The following is a 17,031-nucleotide window of genomic DNA, read 5'->3' as shown; positions in this document are numbered from 1 at the left end:
AGCCAAGGAGACATGCAAGAACTGATGGAGACTGTGACAGAGAGGTTGTGGGAGCTCTCTTCACTATGTCAGTCAGGCTCTTTTGGAAAGAATTAACTTCTGCCATACCGCCTGTACAGAGGCATCCTAGATACCCGGTGGATAGTGACAGGGTCCTAGCACCCAGAAGGTCTGGTGTTGGTTGCTTGCTCTTCTGCACTGTTTGAACAGGTGAACAGCATGACATCTCCAGGTCTTTGTTCTCCTCCCTACACAGGGGCTGTGTTATTCATGTACAGAAGGCAAACAAAGAGACCCGCATGTAGATCCTGTAGCCACCCCACCAAAAGTTTTCCCCTGGAGACTCAAAAGCTTGAGGCCTGGGACACAAATATGAACACATGCAGGCTTGAAGATGATGGCCAAAAGGTTCTTCCTCCATAGCTGGATGGCACTGGATAAAGATGTATGAGGAACATCCCTCACAACAGCTGCAGCAAGTGTGGTAGGACTAGTCATAAGCAACCACGTTTCCAACCTCACTTGCTTTAGGATGTGATGCAAGCAAAGCCTCTGCTCTAGGTGCAGAACATGAGACTGGTTGGGAGTTTCCTTTGACATGAAATAGACATTTCCCCATGCTTCTCCCTGCATGTAAAAGATGTGGTCCATGGTGAATTTCAGTTCTGTCTCTAAGGGGAGACTAAGGAAAGACCATGAAGACGATCAGAACATTGAATTTGAAGTGAACCTCTGAGTGTCTCTTGTCAGCAGTCATGCCAACTGCAGCACCTTTTATCATCCTCTGGAACATAGAATGTTTTCATCATGGCAGAGGAATATTTCTCCTTGAACAGGTTGTTGGTTATTTACAGCAGATGCAGTTTCCACTAAGAAGTCAATTTTTTCCCAGAACATCAGTGGTCTTGCTCAGACTCTCTGATAAAATCAAGAGCTTGACCTTCATTCCTTTGACTCTTGGTCCATCCTCCTCACTGAGTTCAGGATACTGGAACAGGCATGGCTGTCATCCAAGGAAGGAGAACAGCACATTCATGGTCCATGGCCGAGGTTTCTACTCCTCAGTCCAGTCAGGTACTTCTCCAGCATGGACTGGCACAGCCTCAGATCCTTCATGTTCTTCCACCTATAAAACTAGTAGCACTGAATTGGACCTACTCAAAGCACAGGCTAGCAGAAGGAAAATTGCCTGAAAGTCTGACCAGTTGCTAACCTCTCTTGGAGGGAGGGACTCCACACCTGGAAAAGCACCGTGTTTAGCAGACCTCCATACTACAGATGCTTGTGATGATGCAGATGGGGTTGCTTGACTTATTGGTAGTGCCCTCCTCTCTGGCAGCCCTCTTTGATTGTCCTTCCAGGTAGCCACATTCAGCAACTTCTTGTGGGAAAGCACAAGGATAGTTCAGACTACACTCAGCAGCTCCAAACAGGAAAGGACTTTGGTGCACAGCATTAGGATTTTGGCTCCAGCCTGTGTTGATTCTGTCAAGAATCCTCATGACCTTCGACTGCTTTTCTGAAGGTCAGAATCATAGCTGGGGACATCTGCTTAGAAACGCAACATGCATATGTGAAGAATGGTGGATCTACATGCAGGAGCATGGCCTCTTGTTTCTGGGATTGCTACATTGTCCGGCCACCAGGATAGCCTCTTCATCTTCTGACTTTCCCATCACCAGCACAAGGGGAGTGTAGAGTTCAGGCTTTTGGCATGTTGCGACACCTAACACTCCTAGGGCTTTTGATCTCACCACCTTCGTCTTCCTGGATGTCCTGGAATGTGTCAGTGTGTTAACTCCTTGGGCACAGGTTGTCCATGACATTAATGATCATGGGATCTAGCACCTAGCTAGAGCCTTGCACATCACTATGCCTATAGAATGACAACTGAGAAAACGTCAGATAATATCACTTCACATAGATAGTCTAGAAGCTGAGGTCACATCTCAGAGCCAATCTTCACCCTTCCTCCATGTGGGTAAGAATGAAGTCAGGGCTGTGAAGGGAAGAATGGCTTCCATGATGCAAGAAGAAGACTGGAGCAGGCACAGTCCAGGAAATGAGGAACAGGCTGCATCCCAAGAGCTGGGAGCCCAGCTCTCTCAGACATCCCACACTTGGAACAGTCCCTAGAAAATGCAGTGGCAGTGGTCAGGGGACACACACTGACTGATCTGTAGAGGCCCTCCTCTAAGCTCTTTCATCTCCAGACTGATTAGCAAGGACGAGGGAGAGTCAGGGAGAAGTTGTCATTTGGTGATAGGGCTGTCACTAGGAAGACTCCAGCATAGAATGAAGGTCTGAAGAGGAGAGAAGGGGTTGCACCATATAGCTTCCAGATACATCTGAGCCTCACATCACTTTTGCATGCTGCCTCCCACTGTCACAGTCCTCCTCACATTACTGTCTTCTCAGTGACAGTAGAAACTTGTATGGCCTGGTCTCCTATATGGAGACAGAGAAATAGTCATATGAGCTTAAAAGGCATAATATTCTTGTCAGAGGATAGTCTACTGGGACATGGGCTTCTGCAGCAGCTGGTGACAACACTGCAGCTTGAAGTGAAAGAGACCACATCCATCCACACTGTTCATGTCCAGCTTCACTCATCCAAGCATTGGATTTCTCAGTAGCCTCTCTTGGCCTTGGACTCCACATCCTGACACTGTGTTTTCTGTATCTACTGTGGCATTCCCCATGTGTCTTCTGGCCCTAATGAAGACACATTTCATTCTCTAGACACCAGAGTCCATCCAAAGTCTCTTTATGACTCACACACTGAACTCCCCCATAGCTTGATTCTGGACAGCATTCATGGAGAGGCCTTGAAAATCTCTGTCCACTCTCTGTGTTTGAGCACTGGAAGCTCAGTTAGATTGGATCAGAGTTGCAAACATCTCTCGTCTTCTCTTGCCTCACCGTTGGAGAGTACTGGAACACTGGACTAGCAGAGAGTTCAGGCAGGTTGAAAAATCTGCAGGGACTTAAGTGCTCAAGCCTCCTGAGAAGACAAAGGCAACAGGGAGGAGGGGACCTCCTTACCTTTCCTGTCTGCAGGAATTTGGAACACTGTGAGCTGCCCTGGAGTGACCTGCACTGATGAAGGTTACATTTGGATATAGGAGAAGGTGAGCCTCATGGCTCCTGATGGTGTTACAGGTCACCAGAACAGCTGTCACCTTATACATCATTACTTTTGGCCTCTGGTGTTCTGGAAGTGTATTCTGCTTTCAGAAAAGATTCTGGTACTTGCAGACAGAAGGTTTCACAGTCATTCAGGCCTTACAGGTTCCCTGTCAAACTGGGTGACCTTCAAGAGGTCAGTATATATGCATGCCATGGGTGTCCGTCTCCCTTCTCAAATTCTCCTCTCAGGAAGGATGCTGGTACTGGCAGACAGAATGTTTCACAGTGGTTCAAGCTTCCCTCCCAAACTGCATGCTTTTCAAATGTCAGGATATATACCCAGTCTGTGCCCACCCCAACCCCTTTCCCAAAGGGAAAAGCCTATGCATGCTATTATTCTTATTTGGGCCCTGATGCCCAGGGAAATGAGACTATTTCACTCACTAGGCACCTACACAGAGTGAGTGCTCTTTAATTGCACTCTTGGAACTTACCACTCTCCCCGTCAGAAGCATCCACCATCCAAAGGCAGTGGATTCCTGGGTGTTGGTGTGGACACGGTTCCAGAAGTAACACTGAGTTCTCACACTTAAGTGTAGAGCCTGAGCTTCATCGTCATCATTAGAGGATGACTCAGTCATTATTATTATTTTGGCATCCAGCATTCTACTCTCATAGTCCTCTTCTCCTTCTTGTCCCCATAGTGCAATAGCACAATGTTGGGGCATGCTGGGTGTGTTCATGTGGAGACAGGGGAGTCTTCACATCTTTGCCAAGGGCAGAATGGCCTTTGACGGAATAGTCTATTGCCTCGAGTGTTTTTTTCAGTAGATATGGACAGTACAGGTGCTCAGGCCATTCTGCAGCTGAGACGGGATCTCCCAGAGATGGTCCACCCAGAGTGTCCATACAGAGACATGAGGACAGAGGTCCACATCCTCTTTTCACATGTGTTCCCTGAATTGTGGAACAAGATTCAATTCTGATATGGGCAGGAAAAGTTTTCTTGATAGGAGACAGAATGAATGGGGTAAGGAACCGAAACAAGGACCAGGTTATGTGTCCTGTGAAAATGCCTGTTATTTGGTCTTGGGGTACAGGGGCTGAAGGCATCGGCTTAGGTCTTTTTGCCGGTTCATCAGATGCTTTGGGTGGCTACGAAAGAGGCCCTATTATTGTGAATGGAGTCTCTGTGCAGAATCCTGTATCATTGTGTACACACCTCAACAGTTGATTGGCTGCTTTTTAAATGGTTGGGTGTGCAGTACAAGTGTGGCACTCCAGCCTCTCCTTTGTCTAGAGATGCTAGTGTCCATTTTAGGCAGATGCTCCACTGATACAGCAGCCACAGGGTCAGGCCCTGGTTGTCTTTCTGAACGGCAGGGAAACTTTGTGGTGGCTCATTAGAGCCTTAAAATTGATCCTCTGCCAGGCACCAGATCCTCACATGAGATTCCATCTGGACATGAGTTTCCCTCTGTACAACAGCCTCAGATCGGTAGGACAATTTTACTTTGTGTTTCTAGTTTAGTGTTGTTATTTTGAAAGGTGATCTGTAGCAACAATGAACCACTGCCCTCATTGTCAGGGATCCACGACTTTCCTGGCCTTACAACCATGAGCTTCGGTAGTGCAGCACCGTCATCTGCAGAGGAGAAGCCTTTCACTGGGTTTTGCATCCGACCTCTTTTAGGGGAGCCACTTTCTTGGAGGATCTACGCTGGCTGTTTGTCTCTGGAGCCCGGGGGATGCAACAAAGCCTTGAGAGGCAATTTCTGAGTCGATTGCGCAGTCTTCTGAAGAACCCAATCTTCAGAGGGGGAGATGATGTTTCCATGGCAATGTCTTCCTCAGGTGGCAGGCATGTTTCGTCTTCCAATATGATGTTGCAGACCGATGGGGCAGCCACAGCTCCGGTATGGAGGGCACAGCTAGGAGTGGTGCTCTTCTTCTCAGGAAAATGAAGAGCAATGGGAGGCATGGAGACACTTCTGGCCAACTTGTGTCCTGAAAGTTTCAGGGTGGCAGGCCCCTGCTGTCCTGAGGGCCATTTGTAGAGGAGGCCAAAGTTGGGTTCACTGGCCCTTCTTTTTCGGGGAAGACCGGAGGTAGAGGTATGTGCTGGTGATGGTGGTGGCACGGGGCAGGGATCCACAGGCTTGGGTGAAAATGTAGATGTATGTTTAATCCCTTTGCCTACCTGCTCTTTTAAAAGCAAATATGTCCCCATGTTCTCATCAAACTTTTTCTTCTGCAGGGATTCTAAGATCTTGTTGGCATCAAACCCCATGTCACAGAGCATGTCTATGATGGTGTAATCTGGGAAGCTATCAATCAGAATAGTTACATCACATTTCGTGACCCACGGATGTGTCTCGATGTCTTCAATGGAGGGCCTCTTCTCAGGGGGAACTGTGAAGATCTGGTGAATGAGATTTTCAAGTTCAACAGAGATGTAAGGTGGAATATGATAGGACCCTGAGGTAATCTTATTCTTGATCTCTTTGAAGGTCAATCCGACAAAGGGGTAGTTCCCAGTGGTTATAAAATAGAGTAGCACACCAAGACTCCATATATCTGTTTTCCTGCCATTGTATGGCTCCCCTAGCATGAGCTCTGGTGCCCAAAAGCTCTTGGTACCACGCCTCTGGCTCAGTAATCTGCCAGGGCTGAGCTTGATGGCCAGGCCAAAGTCTGTCAACTTCATATTACCCTTCTCATCAATGAGTATATTTTCTGGTTTAATGTCTCCATGGATAATATCAAGGTTGTGGCAGTATTTGACAGCTGCCAGTATCTCTCCAAATATTTTTTTTGCCTCTTCTTCCTGCAGTGGGCCATGCTCCTCTATTAAATCCAATAAGCTCCCTCCCGGTGCGTACTCCAGTATGAAGTTGACATGATTTGATGTTAATAGAATTTGGAAGAGGCGAATGATATTAGGATGGTCTAGTGTCTTCAATACTTCGCGTTCTGCCAGGATAACGTCTATGGTCTTCGGACTGATTTCTACTATTTTGATGGCAACCAGGGCCTCAGTTTTCAGGTGCAAGGCCAAATTCACAGTGCCATATGCACCCTCGCCAAGATAGGAAAGGACCTTATACTGACTTCCCAAGCTCTTCTTTTTGGAGTTGCTGGCCATGAGGCTGATTTTTCCCTGTGCTCTGGTGCACACAAGTTGTGATGTTCAACAATCTGCAATCCACAAGCTAGACAGCTCCAAAGTAGTCCCACAGGTCACCAAAAGTAGCTCCCTGCTCTGTATGGACAAATACAACAGGCCGGTCCACAGTCTTATACAGAGGCTACTCATTCTTCCATCACAGAGGTTCTCTGTGAGGTCAGAGCAAAAACTGCACCAAGCAGAGAAGGTTTTAGCCCTTAGTGGCTGTCCTCATTCTGGGCCAGAGGGACTTTTCCATTCTCATGAAAATGAGACTAGCCTCTCTCAACTTCCTCTTCAGCAGATCAGAGACAGATATTTACTTCTTTAGCAATTACAGGCAGCAGAGTGCAGTGGTGGCCTCCTTAGCTGGATGCTGAGTATGTCAAACCAAACATTGGGGCTTTCAAGGATGACGTGCATTTTGGACAAGTGTTCTGAGAGAGAGGCTATGTCACCACAAAGTGTAACTGGGAGCTTTTCCACCCAGCCACTTTGATAACAGAATAGACTCTGAGGTTTAATTCCTCACAAAGAAATACCTAGGCCATAAGCTTTGACCAGTTCCCCAGCTGGCTTGTAAGTGATACAACCTCTTGATTCTAGTCTGTGTCTGCCGCATGGATGGTTATCTCTCCTGAAATTCATGTTTCTGCCTTCCTCACAGTTCAAGGTCATTCTGTAGGTCTTCACTGTTTCTCAGAGTCCTATTTCTCTCTGCCTGATGTCTCACTTTGTATTTCCTGCCTTGCTTAATTGTCAATCAGATTTTAATGACAAGTGATGCCTGTACACAGGACCAAAGAGATTCTCTTTATATATTCCCCTCCACAGTCCAAGTGAACACCCATCTCTAACATTAGTAAACTACAATCCAGAGGAACAACTATGAAAACCAGCAGATAAGAATTACATTCACAGTGTCCATTCTATCTGCACTTGGCCACATTGGGGAAAAGTACTCTACAATCAGGACTATCTTGGTGATGGAGTTTGAGTTTCTATTCAGAAATCATTTTCTATCACACTATCCATTTATAAAGGTAAGAATATCTCTTAGACCTTATGACATTTTCTCACACAGGTTAAGCTGAAATGTGAGACTATGACTACCCAATCTTCAATCTTTTCAGAGACATGAGGAGTTAGAAGGCCTGAGTATCCTAAAAATACAACACAAGCAACTTCAAAATCTATAGACATGACAAAGGCAGCTGGTTCCTCAGACATTCACCTGAAATGTCTATGAGTCTTTGGATCATCCACCTTCAGCCTTCTGGCTCAGAATATCTGACAGACTTTTCTGTAAAGCAGGAATTATGAAAGACTCCTTACCTTCTTGAGGCAGAGCTTGGCCATCAACTTCCTTGTGTATTGTTTATCCACAGCTTGGACAGCATTCTGTCTGCAATCTAGGCAAGCACAATTTCTTGCCTAGTGTCTAGCTTGTCACATGTGTAGCAAACTACATACAGAGGTTCTTCAATGTCCATCATCTTCTTTGAAGTAGCATCAGTGTGCTGCCAGGAACAGACATGTCTCACTTTAAGAGTGTTTTATTAATAAAACATCTTTTTTTTAATTTTTAATATTTTTATTACATATTTTCCTCAATTACATTTCCAATGCTATCCCAAAAGTCCCCCATAGCGCCCCCCACTTCCCTACCCACCCATTCCCATTCTTTTGGCCCTGGCATTCCCCTATATTGGGGCATATAAAGTTTGCAAGTCTAATGGGCCTCTCTTTCCATTGATGGCCGACTAGGCCATCTTTCGATACATATGCCGCTAGAGACAAGAGCTCCGGGGTTCTGGTTAGTACATCATGTTGTTCCAACAATAGGGTTGCAGATCCCTTTAGCTCCTTGGTTACTTTCTCTAGCTTCTCCATTGGGAGCCCTGTGATACATCCAATAGCTGACTGTGAACATCCACTCCTGTGTTTGCTAGGCCCCGGCATCGTCTCACAAGAGACAGCTATATTTGGGTCCTTTCAGCAAAATCTTGCTAGTGTATGCAATGGTGTCAGCGTTTAGAAGCTGATTATGGGATGGATCCCTGGATACAGCAGTCTCTAAATGGTCCATCCTTTCATCACAGCTACGAACTTTGTCTCTGTAACTCCTTCCCTGGGTGTTTTGTTCCCAATTCTAAGAAGGTGCACAGTGTCCACACTTTGGTCTTCATTCTTCTTGAGTTTCATGCGTTTAGCAAATTGTATCTTATATCTTGGGTATCCTAAGTTTTGGGCTAATATCCACTTATCAGTGAATACATATTGTGTGAGTTCTTTTGTGATTGTGTTACTTCACTTAAGATGATGCCCTCCAGGTCCATCCATTTGGCTAGGAATTTCATAAATTCATTCTTTTTAATAGCTGAGTAGTACTCCATTGTGTAAATGTACCATAATTTCTGTATCCATTCCTCTGGTGAGGGACATCTGGGTTCTTTCCAGCTTCTGGCTATTATAAATAGGGCTGCTATGAACATAGTGGAGCATGTGTCCTTTTTACCGGTTGGGACATCTTCTGGATATATGCCCAGGAGAGGTATTGCTGGATCCTCCGGTAGTACTATGTCCAATTTTCTGAGGAACCGCCAGACTGATTTCCAGAGTGGTTGTACAAGCTTGCAATCCCACCAACAATGGAGAAGTGTTCCTCTTTCTCCACATCCTCGCCAGCATCTGCTGTCACCTGAATTTTTGATCTTAGCCATTCTGACTGGTGTGAGGTGGAATCTCAGGGTTGTTTTGATTTGCATTTCCCTGATGATTAAGGATGTTGAACATTTTTTTCAGGTGCTTCTCTTCCATTCGGTATTCCTCAGGTGAGAATTCTTTGTTCAGTTCTGAGCCCCATTTTTTAATGGGGTTATTTGACTTTCTAGAGTCCACCTTCTTGAGTTCTTTATATATATTGGATATTAGTCCCTTATCTGATTTAGGATAGGTGAAGATCCTTTCCCAATCTGTTGGTGGTTTTTTTGTCTTATTGATGGTGTCTTTAGCCTTGCAGAAGCTTTGTAGTTTCATGAGGTCCCACTTGTCAATTCTCGATCTTACAGCACAAGCCATTACTGTTCTATTCAGGAATTTTTCCCCTGTGCCCATATCTTCAAGGCTTTTCCCCACTTTCTCCTCTATAAGTTTCAGTGTCTCTGGTTTTATGTGAAGTTCCTTGATCCACTTAGACTTGACCTTAGTACAAGGAGATAGGAATGGATCGATTCGCATTCTTCTACATGTTAACAACCAGTTGTGCCAGCACCATTTGTTGAAAATGCTGTCTTTCTTCCACTGGATGTTTTTAGCTCCCTTGTCGAAGATCAAGTGACCATAGGTGTGTGGGTTCATTTCTGGGTCTTCAATTCTATTCCATTGGTCTATTTGTCTGTCACTATACCAGTACCATGCAGTTTTTATCACAATTGCTCTGTAGTAGAGCTTTAGGTCCGGCATGGTGATTCCACCAGAGGTTCTTTTATCCTTAAGAAGAGTTTTTGCTATCCTAGGTTTTTTGTTATTCCAGATGAATTTGCAGATTGCACTTTCTAATTCGTTGAAGAATTGATTTGGAATTTTGATGGGTCTTGCATTGAATCTGTAGATTGCTATTGGCAAGATAGCCATTTTTACAATATTGATCCTGCCAATCCATGAGCATGGGAGATCTTTTCATCTTCTGAGATCTTCTAGAATTTCTTTCTTCAGAGACTTGAAGTTTTTATTATACAGATCTTTCACTTCCTTAGTTAGAGTCATGCCAAGATATTTTATATTATTTGTGACTATTGAGAAGGGTGTTGTTTCCCTAATTTCTTTCTCAGCCTGTTTATTCTTTGTGTAGAGAAAGGCCATTGATTTGTTTGAGTTAATTTTATATCCAGCTACTTCACCGAAGCTGTTTATCAGGCTTAGGAGTTCTCTGGTGGAATTTTTAGGGTCACTTATATATACTATCATATCATCTGCAAAGAGTGATATTTTGACTTCATCTTTTCCAATTTGTATCCCTTTGATCTCCTTTTGTTGTCGAATTGCTCTGGCTAGGACTTCAAGTACAATGTTGAATAGGTATGGAGAAAGTGGACAGCCTTGTCTAGTCCCTGATTTTAGAGGGATTGCTTCAAGCTTCTCACCATTTACTTTGATGTTGGCTACTGGTTTGCTGTAGATTGCTTTTATCATGTTTAGGTATGGGCCTTGAATTCCTGATGTTTCCAAGACTTTTATCATGAGTGGGTGTTGGATCTTGTCAAATGCTTTTTCCGCATCTAACGAGATGACCATGTGGTTTTTGTCTTTGAGTTTGTTTATATACTGGATTACGTTGATGGATTTCCGCATATTGAACCATCCCTGCATCCCTGGGATGAAACCTACTTGGTCAGGATGGATGATTGTTTTGATGTGTTCTTGGATTCGGTTAGCAAGAACTTTATTGAGGATTTTTGCATCAATATTCATATGGGATATTGGTCTGAAGTTTTCTATCTTTGTTGGGTCTTTTTGTGGTTTAGGTATCAGAGTAATTGTGGCTTCATAGAATGAGTTGGGTAAAGTACCTTCTGTTTCTATTTTGTGGAATAGTTTGTGAAGAACTGGGATTAGATCTTCTTTGAAGGTCTGATAGAACTCTGCACTAAACCCATCTGGTCCTGGGCTTTTTTTAGTTGGGAGACTATTAATGACTGCTTCTATTTCTTTGGGGGATATAGGGCTGTTTAGATCATTAACCTGATCTTGATTCAACTTTGGTACCTGGTATCTGTCTAGGAACTTCTCCATTTCATCCAGGTTCTCCAGTTTTGTTGAGTATAGCCTTTGGTAGAAGGATCTGATGGTGTTTTGGATGTCTTCAGGATCTGTTGTTATGTCTCCTTTTTCATTTCTGATTTTGTTAATTAGGATGCTTTCCCTGTGCCCTCTAGTGAGTCTGGCTAAAGGTTTATCTATCTTGTTGATTTTCTCAAAGAACCAGCTCCTTGGTTGGTTGATTCTTTGAATAGTTTTTCTTGTTTCCACTTGGTTGATTTCGCCCCTGAGTTTGATTATTTCCTGCCGTCTACTCCTCTTGGGCGAATTTGCTTCCTTTTGTTCTAGTGCTTTTAGGTATGTTGTCAAGCTGCTAATGTGTGCTCTCTCTAGTTTCCTTTTGGAGGCACTCAGAGCTATGAGTTTTCCTCTTAGAAATGCTTTTATTGCGTCCCATAAGTTTGGGTATGTTGTGGCTTCATTTTCATTGAACTCTAAAAAGTCCTTAATTTCTTTCTTTATTCCTTCCTTGACCAAGGTATCATTGAGAAGAGTGTTGTTCAGTTTCCAGGTGAAGGTTGGCTTTCTATTATTTATTTTGTTATTGAAGATCAGCCTTAGTCCATGGTGATCTGATAGGATGCATGGGACAATTTCAATATTTTTGTATCTGTTGAGGCCTGTTTTGTGACCAATTATGTGGTCAATTTGGAGAAGGTACCATGAGGTGCTGAGAAGAAGGTATAGCCTTTTGTTTTAGGATAGAATGTTCTGTAGATATCTGCCAGATCCATTTGATTCATAATTTCTGTTAGTTTCACTGTGTCCCTGTTTAGTTTCTGTTTCCATGATCTGTCCATTGGTGAAAGTGGTGTGTTGAAGTCTCCCACTATTATTGTATGAGGTGCAATGTGTGCTTTGAGCTTTACTAAAGTTTCTTTAGTGAATGTGGCTGCCTTTGTATTTGGAGCATAGATATTCAGGATTGATAGTTCCTCTTGGAGGATTTTACCTTTGATGAGTATGAAGTGTCACTCCCTGTCTTTTTTGATGACTTTGGGTTGGAAGTCAATCTTATCAGATATTAGAATGGCTACTCCAGCTTGTTTCTTCATACCATTTGCTTGGAAAATTGTTTTCCAGCCTTTCATTCTGAGGTAGTGTCTATCTTTTTCTCTGAGATGAGTTTCCTGTAAGCAGCAAAATGTTGGGTCTTGTTTGTGTAGCCAGTTTGTTAGTCTATGTCTTTTTATCAGGGAGTTGAGTCCATTGATATTAAGAGATATTAAGGAAAAGTAATTGTTGTTTCCTGTTATTTTTGTTGTTAAAGTTGACATTCTCTTCTTGTGGCTGTCTTCTTTTAGGTTTGTTGAGGGATTACCTTCTTGTTGTTTCTAGGGCGTGGTTCCTGTCCTTGTATTGGTTTTTTTCTGTTATTATCCTTTGAAGGGCTGGATTCGTGGAGAGATAATTCGTGAATTTGGTTTTGTCGTGGAATACTTTGGTTTCTCCATCTATGTTAATTGAGAGTTTGGCTGGGTATAGTAGCCTGGGCTGGAATTTGTGTTCTTTTAGTGTCTGTATAACATCCGTCCAGGATCTTCTGGCTCTCATAGTCTCTGGTGAAAAATCTGGTGTAATTCTGATAGGTTTGCCTTTATATGTTACTTGGCCTTTTTCTCTTACTGCTTTTAGTATTCTATCTTTATTTAGAGCATTTGTTGTTCTGATTATTATGTGTCGGGAGGTATTTCTTTTCTGGTCCAGTCTATTTGGAGTTCTGTAGGCTTCTTGTATGTTCATGGGCATCTCTTTCTTTAGATTTGGGAAGTTTTCTTCTATAATTTTGTTGAAGATGTTTGCTGGTCCTTTGAGTTGAAAATCTTCATTCTCATCCACTCTATTATCCGTAGGTTTGGTCTTCTCATTGTGTCCTGTATTTCTTGGATGTTTTGAGTTAGGATCTTTTTTTATTTTACATTTTCCTTGATTGTTGTGCCGATGTTCTCTATGGAATCTTCTGCACCTGAGATTCTCTCTTCCATCTCTTGTATTCTGTTGCTGATGCTGGTATCTATGGTTCCAGATTTCTTTCCTAGGGTTTCTATCTCCAGTGTTGCCTCATTTTGGGTTTTCTTTATTGTGTCTACTTCCCTTTTTAGGTCTAGTATGGTTTTGTTCATTTCCATCATCTGTTTGGATGTGTTTTCCTGTTTTTCATTAAGGACTTCTACCTGTTTGATTATGTTATCCTGTTTTTCTTTAAGGATTTGTAACTCTTTAGCAGTGTTCTCCTGCAATTCTTTAAGGGATTTTTGTGCTTCCTCTTTATTGTCTTCTACCTGTTTACCAGCGTTCCTTTGTATTTCTTTAAGTGTGTTATTAAAGTCCTTCTTGAAGTCCTCTATCATCATCAGGAGATATGCTTTTAGATCCCTGTCTAGTTTTCCCGGTGTGTTGGGGTGCCCTGGACTGGGCGAAGTGGGAGTGCTGGGTTCTGATGATGGTGAGTGGTCTTGGTTTCTGTTAGTAAGATTATTACGTTTACCATTCGCCATCTGGTAATCTCTGGGGTTAGTTGTTGTCGTTGTCACTGTTTAAAGATTGGAGCAGAAGCTGTGTTCCACTCACCAGCAGTCTCAAAATCCTGTGGCTGGGGTCGTGGGTAGCTAGCGGTACCCCGGTGCTGGTCCAGCCGGAAGAGGCTTGTGGTCCTACTCAGGCCGGTTTTCTGCTTCCCTAACTAATGCAGTTTCAGGTCCCGCGCGCAATTGGATTGGAGCAGAAGCTGTGTTCCACTCTCCAGAAGTCTTAAGATCCTGTGGCGGGTGTTGTGGGTAGCTGGCGAGTGTCAGCCGACCCTGCGCCCTAGCTACCCAGGTGCTTTTCTGACCGGAAGAGGCTTGTGGCCCTATGTAGGCCGGATTTCTCTCTCCCCAACCAGAGCAGTCTCAGGTCCCGCGTGATTGGACTGGAGCAGAAGCTGTGTTCCACTCACCAGCAGTCCCAAAATCCTGTGGCAGGGGTCGTGGGTAGCTGGCGGGTGTCAGCCGACCCTGCGCTCTAGCTCCCCTGGTGCTGATCCGGCCGGATGAGGCCTGTGGCCCTATTCAGGCCGGTTTCTGCTTCCCTAACTAATGCAGTCTCAGGTCCCACGCGCAATTGGATTTGAGCAGAAGCTGTGTTCCACTCACCAGAAGTCTTAAGATCCTGTGGCGGGTGTTGTGGGTAGCTGGCGAGTGTCAGCCGACCCTGCGCCCTAGCTACCCAGGTGCTTTTCTGACCGGAAGAGGCTTGTGGCCCTATGTAGGCCGGATTTCTCTCTCCCCAACCAGAGCAGTCTCAGGTCCCGCGTGATTGGACTGGAGCAGAAGCTGTGTTCCACTCACCAGCAGTCCCAAAATCCTGTGGCAGGGGTCGTGGGTAGCTGGCGGGTGTCAGCCGACCCTGCGCTCTAGCTCCCCTGGTGCTGATCCGGCCGGATGAGGCCTGTGGCCCTATTCAGGCCGGTTTCTGCTTCCCTAACTAATGCAGTCTCAGGTCCCACGCGCAATTGGATTTGAGCAGAAGCTGTGTTCCACTCACCAGAAGTCTTAAGATCCTGTGGCGGGTGTTGTGGGTAGCTGGCGAGTGTCTGCCGACCCTGCGCCCTAGCTTCCCAGGTGATTTTCTCGGATGATTTCTTTAATGTGTTCTTGGATTTGGTTAGCGAGAATTTTATTGAGTATTTTTGCATCAATATTCATAAGGGAAATTGGTCTGAAGTTCTCTATCTTTGTTGGATCTTTCTGTGGTTTAGGTATCAGAGTAATTGTGGCTTCATAGAATGAGTTGGGTAGAGTTCCTCTACTTCTATTTTGTGGAATAGTTTGTGCAGAACCGGAATTAGATCTTCTTTGAAGGTCTGGTAGAACTCTGCACTAAACCCATCTGGTCCTGGGCTTTTTTTGGCTGGGAGACTATTAATGACAGCTTCTATTTCTTTAGGGGATATGGGACTGTTTAACTCATTAACTTGATCCTGATTCAACTTTGATACCTGGTATCTGTCCAGAAATTTGTCCATTTCGTCCAGGTTTTCCAGTTTTGTTGAGTATAGCCTTTTGTAGAAGGACCTGTTGGTGTTTTGGATTTCTTCAGGATCTGTTGTTATGTCTCCCTTTTCATTCCGTTTTTGTTAATTAGGATGTTGTCCCTGTGCCCTCTAGTGAGTCTAGCTAAGGGTTTATCTATCTTGTTGATTTTCTCAAAGAACCAACTCCTCGTTTGGTTAATTCTTTGAATAGTTCTTCTTGTTTCCACTTGGTTGACTTCACCCCTGAGTTTGATTATTTCCTGCAGTCTACTCCTCTTGGGTGAATTTTCTTCTTTTTTCTCTAGAGCTTTTAGATGTGTTGTCAAGCTGCTAGTGTATGCTCTCTCTAGTTTCTTTTTGGAGGCACTCAGAGCTATGAGTTTTCCTCTTAGAAATGCTTTCATTGTTTCCCATAGGTTTGGGTAAGTTGTGGCTTCATTTTCATTAAACTCTAAGAAGTCTTTAATTTCTGTCTTTATTCCTTCCTTGACCAAGTTATCATTGAGAAGAGTGTTATTCAGTTTCCACATGAATGTTGGCTTTCCATTATTTATGTTGTTATTGAAGAACAGCCTTAGTCCATGGTGGTCTGATAGGATGCATGGGACAATTTCAATATTTTTGTATCTGTTGAGGCCTGTTTTGTGACCAATTATGTGGTCAATTTTGCAGAAGGTCCCGTGAGGTGCTGAGAAGAATGTATATGCTTTTGTTTTAGGATAAAATGTCCTGTAGATATCTGTTAAATCCATTTGTTTCATAATTTCTGTTAGTTTCACTGTGTCCCTGTTTAGTTTCTGTTTCCACAATCTGTCCATTGATGAAAGTGGTGTATTGAAGTCTCCCACTATTATTGTGTGAGGTGCAATGTGTGCTTTGAGCTTTACTAATGTGTCTTTATTGAATGTGGCTGACCTTGTATTAGGAGCATAGATATTCAGAATTGAGAGTTCCTCTTGGAGGATTTTAACTTTGATGATTATGAAGTGTCCCTCCTTGTCTTTGTTTGATAACTTTGGGTTGGAAGTTGATTTTATTCGATATTAGAATGGCTCCTCCAGCTTGTTTCTTCAGGCCATTTGCTTGGGAAATTCTTTTCCCGCCTTTAACTCTGAGGTAGTGTCTGTCTTTTTCCCTGAGATGGGTTTCCTGTAAGCAGCAGAATGTTGGGTCCCGTTTTTGTAGCCAGTCTGTTAGTCTATGTCTTTTTATTGGGGAATTAAGTCCATTGATATTAAGAGATATTAAGGAAAAGTAATTGTTGCTTCCTTGTATTTTTGTTGTTAGAATTGGCATTCTGTTCTTGTGGCAGTCTTCTTTTAGGTTCGTTGAGGGATTACTTTCTTGCTTTTTCTAGGGCGTGATTTCTGTCCTTGTATTGTTTTTTTTTTCTGTTATTATCCGTTGAAGGGCTGGATTCATGGAAAGATAATGTGTGAATTTGGTTTTGTCGTGGAATACTTTGGTTTCTCCATCTATGGTAATTGAGAGTTTGGCCGGGTATAGTAACCTGGGCTGGCATTTGTGTTCTCTTAGTGTCTGTATAACATCTATCCAGGCTCTTCTGGCTTTCATAGTGTCTGGTGAAAAGTCTGGTGTAATTCTGATAGGCCTGCCTTTATATATTACTTGACCTTTCTCCCTTACTGCTTTTAATATTCTATCTTCATTTAGTGCATTTGTTGTTCTGATTATTATGTGTCGGGAGGAATTTCTTTTCTGGTCCAGTTTATTTGGAGTTCTGTAGGCTTCTTATATGACCATGGGCATCTCTTTCTTTTCTTTAGGATTGGGAAGTTTTCTTCTATTATTTTGTTGAAGATATTTGCTGGTCCTTTAAGTTGAAAATCTTCATTCTCATGAACTCCTATTATCCATAGGTTTGGTCTTCTCATTGTGT

General features: G+C 43.5%; 1 pseudogene; it reads right to left on the bottom strand.

Moving 5' to 3' along the window:
- Positions 1-4,792: 4,792 nt before the first annotated feature.
- Positions 4,793-6,274, bottom strand: LOC147000281 (putative sperm motility kinase W pseudogene; annotated as a pseudogene).
- Positions 6,275-17,031: the final 10,757 nt, after the last annotated feature.

This window comes from Mus caroli, unplaced genomic scaffold (genome assembly GCF_978045245.1).
Source record: "Mus caroli unplaced genomic scaffold, Mus_caroli_1 scaffold_19, whole genome shotgun sequence".
Taxonomy (NCBI): domain Eukaryota; kingdom Metazoa; phylum Chordata; class Mammalia; order Rodentia; family Muridae; genus Mus; species Mus caroli.
Note: the sequence above shows the minus strand (reverse complement) of the source record. Positions and strands in the feature narration are given on the sequence as shown.